This window comes from Ambystoma mexicanum, chromosome 2q (genome assembly GCF_040938575.1).
Source record: "Ambystoma mexicanum isolate Mex_15411 chromosome 2q, UKY_AmexF1_1, whole genome shotgun sequence".
NCBI lineage: Eukaryota > Metazoa > Chordata > Amphibia > Caudata > Ambystomatidae > Ambystoma > Ambystoma mexicanum.
Window position 1 is genome coordinate 1,477,933,655 of NC_090924.1, and position 4,376 is coordinate 1,477,938,030.

The following is a 4,376-nucleotide window of genomic DNA, read 5'->3' on the forward strand; positions in this document are numbered from 1 at the left end:
TGGCTCTGCCCACATGTCTTAGGCAGGTCCTGCAGGGTCACGGGTCACCAGGCGATCCCGGCATGCACCGCGGCATTTAAGAGCATCTCTGTACCAGGTGCGGGGAGCCGCACTCACTCACGCACTCAGGCTGGGTGGGGGCCCATTTCAACGCGATGGACACAGGAATTTGCCATAGGGTTGCAGTGGGGGTTTCATTATTTTAGGCGGGAGTAAGAAAACAAATAGCAACTTTTTCCAGCAAAAAATCGGGCGGGTGGGCATGTATGGATGGGGCCCCACGGGGCCCCACCTCCTTCCTTAGAAGCGTCCTTGGGGGCATCCCTCTTTTTCATGTGATTTATTGTGCCCAGGTAAGGCGCTTCTACATCAAATTATGTTTGAAAGCGTTCTCGAGGCAACAGGGAGGGAATATGGGAGCCACTGGGCCTTGCGAGCATTCAAGTGTCAAGTGCAGAGAGAGAGCGATGGGGGAGGGGCAGTGGTAAGTGCTAGGAGTGCCACGGAGGGAAGCGCTCGGGAGTAAGTTGCAAACTGTTAAGTGCCGGGCAGAGATGACTTGTAAAGAGTGCTCAACTGACAGAAGCGATAAGTGCAGGCCTATGAGACAACGCAGGTCAGTGGGAGCCTAAGGACAAGTGCTGGGAGTGGGCGGGGGCTGAGGCCAGGACCCAGAAGAACACATAAAGGCCCTAGTCACCAATCTCAGCGACTTTAGGGTTTAACAAGGGAGGTGGGAGTGTGATGGAGGAGGTGAAAAGGGAGGAGCTTGCAGAATTCGAGGAGATCCGGCTCAAGATGGAGAGGAATGGGTAGGCTGTTCCAGAGGAGGCACCCCCGAGGAAAGAGATGGGCCGCCAGCTCGCTGTTTAGCGAAGCGCTTGACACGCAGAGTTGGCGCAGAAGGAGCGTAAAGATCTGGAGGGAGCCAGTTAGTGACAGCGTGGTCCCCGGCCCCAGGCAGCCTTATGGATGATGCAGAGGAATTTGAATGTGATCCTTGCAGCAACCGGGAGCCAGTGGAGAGATTTTAGAGCTGGAGAGATGCAGTCCCTGGGTTGAGGCCAAGGATAAGTCTCACAGCCCTGTTCTGGATAAGCTGGCGGGGAGGTAGAGAGGAAGAGGGTAGATTGAGGAAGAGGCTGTTGCAGTAGTCCAGCCTGGAGGAGACCAGATCTCTGGAGACATTCCATTTCTGGGGGAACGTGAGGAAAGGGAGGATTCGTCTGAGGAGGTGGAGTTGAACGTGGGCCTTCTTGACAAGGTCCTGGATGTGAGAGAAGTAGGACAGAGAGGAGACGAAGATGACTCCGGGTTTCTGGCTCCAGATGAAGGAGAAAGGGTAGAGCCATGGAGGGTGGCCAGAGTAAGGAGAAGAAAGAGGGTGAGCCAGAGATCATTGGAGGCACACCCGGACTGGATGGCAGATAGGCAGTCGGGAACGATGGAGGAAGTAAGGAGAGATCAGAGGGAAGCTTGAAGAAGAGTTGTGTGTCAACTGCATAACACTGGAAGTGTGGGGAGAAGGTGGAAATAAGGTGTGCAAGCAGAGCAAGGTAGGTGTTGAAGAGCCAGGGCGGTATCTTGGAGCCCTGGGGAACGCCACAGGTGGAGATATAGGAGGGAGAGGCGAAAGAGCCCAGGATAACCTGGGAGGGACGGCCATTGAGGAAGGAGGTCAGGCACTCAAGTGCCCGCTCCGAGATACCAATGGTATCGTGGAGCTGCTTTATGAGGATGGAGTGATTGACCGTATCAAATGCAGAGGAGAGATCAAGTAAAATGAGAACAGCTGGAGAGTGGGAGTCAAGAGATGTGAGCAGTTCCTCACGGGTGTACAGAAGAGCAGTTTCCATGCCTCTGGATGCTCAGAATCCAGATTGATGGTCATGTAGGCAACCGACAGGCTCAGTGTGCTGGGTCAGTTGGGGGAAGACCAGCTTCTCCAAAAGTTCCCCAAGGAAGGGAGGGATAGAGATGGGGTAGTAGTTAGCCGGACACGAGAGGTCGGCAGGAGAATTGTTCAGAAGGGGGTGCACCAGAGAGTGCTTGAGGAAATTGGGGAAGGACCCAGTAGCAAAGGAGTGTTTGCAGAAATCAGCAAGCGCACAGGCAAGGGAGATAACTTTGTCCATAATTGTTCTCAAGGAACAGGGGGAGACCGGTTTGGAGGAGTCCTTCATAGTAACCTCATCGTATGTGATAGGAGAGAAATACAGAGGGGGAAATGGGAGGCCATAGGTAGCAGGAGGATGGTGGAGAGAAGAAGGAAAGGGAAGATAGAGTGCTCAGGATGTCCTGAGTTTTTGCAGTGAATTGTATGGCCAGTGAGTTGCCGAGGGCCTGGTGGAGACTGCCGAATGGTTGGCTAGTTCTTTGAAGATTTTAAAGATTTTAGCCATGTTGCTGGATGCACCAGAGATGCAAGCCTGGATGTGGGCCCTTTTTGGAATGAGTGGAGAGTCTGTATTGCCTTTGGAGAAGGCAACAGGACAGTTTGTCAGAGGGTGAGCCTGAGGACTGACACTTGATTCCACAGCTCTACACTGGCAAGGAAGAGGCTTGGGGATGATCTTGTAGCCATCAGGGAGAAGGGAGACAAAAAGTAGTTACTGAACTAGCATTGAACCGCGTCTCGATAAGAGCGAGGATATCGAGGTCAAGGTCTTCAAGGAAGAGGCCGATGTCGGCAGAGTGTTTGACAGCAGAGCGAGTATTAAGCGTGGCTACATGCAGCAGGTCACTGCATTTGAAGGTTTTCTTTTTTTAAAAAACATTTTATTTAAGTTGGCAATTTACAGGTACAGCAGAGAGTGCAACATCGCATCGACAACAGATGTGTACAACAATAATATTAGCATCTGTACAGTTTACATCACATGTATGCTTCAGCAGCTTTTCACTCTCACGTTTCTTTTCTCGGGCAAGGTAAGAACGAAAGTTGCCCCATATGTCGCAGGGTCTGGCTGCTGCGGGTAGTGTATGGGCATATTGATATGATATGATAAATATTTGTATTGTGCTCGTACACAAGTGTTTCAGGGCACGACAAGGCAAGGGAGGGGAACACGGGAGAAACAAAACAACGATCTTACTAGGCCCAGTGGCATTTAGAACGTACAAGTGCATGGGAGAGGGGGAGGGGAAAGTGTGGAGAACAGATAAACAATAAATAAATAAATAAATAATAGAGGCAATAAAGTGCAGCCAGCAACTGGCTAGTGCTGCGTTTACGGCAGCAGACTGGGAAAGTCTGATAAGTGCAGAAAAAGAAGAAAATTGGGGTTTGGGGGGACTGTATGGGTACAGATACAGTCCGCAGTGCAAGCGGTGGCCAAGAGGCAGTGTAGGAGGGTGGCAGGGTGAGCAGGAATCTGGGCCCAGGGGATAGAGGGTGGCCAGGTGCACGGTGCCAAGAGAGAACAGATCAGCAGGGGAGAGGGGGAGCGAAGGCAGAAGAAAAGAGGAAGGTCTTGAGGTGCTTCCGGAACCAGAGATGGTTCTCCTCAAGTTTTAGAGAGGCAGGGAGGCTTTTCCAGAGGGAGGCCCCAGCCAAAGGCAGAGATCTACCCCAGCTCGTTTCTTTGAAAAACGACTGACCCTGAGGGAGTTAGAGGTAGAGGAGCAGAGAGCTCGAGAGCGGAGGTATTTGCGGAGGGATAGCTGAAGGTATTTTGGACCCAGGCCCCAGAAAGCCTTGTGGACAATGCATAGGGTTTTGAATTTAATCCTTGCATCCACTGGGAGCCAAAGGAGAGATTTCAGAGCTGGAGAGATACGATCCCAGGGCTTGAGGCCAAGGACTCGTCTCACAGTCCTGTTCAGGATAAGTTGCAGAGGGCAGAGAGTAGAGGCAGGTCGATTTCGAAAGAGGCTCTTACAATATTCCATCCTGGAGAGAACCAGGGCTCTGGAGACAGTGAGCTTCTGGGGGAAGGAGAGGAAAGGCAGAGTGCCTCTGAGGAGGTGCAGTAGGAAGTTTTACTTTTTAGAGACCTCAGAGATGTGGGCGGAGAAGGAAAGTGTGGAGTCAAAGATGACCCTGAGGTTCTTAGCCTCGCAGGTGGGGGTAGGGGGAGGGCCAAGAGCGGCCAGCCAGAGAGTGAGGGGAATGGATGGTGGTGGTGTATCTATAAGGAGGATCTCCATCTTGCGCCTCATTCTTCTGTGCCCAGGGCAACGCTTTCAAACGGATGGCAGGACTCCAGTTCCACACACAGCAGCGCGTGACTGCTGAGCTCCGGTCCCGGACGTGGCAGCGAGGGATGGTGGGAGCCGTGACACTTCAGGTACGGGCCATTAGAGAAGAGCGGTGGGTGAAGTAGAAGGGAGAGGAAGATGCCGGAGGCATCGCTGTATTGCCAGCCAGAAGTGTC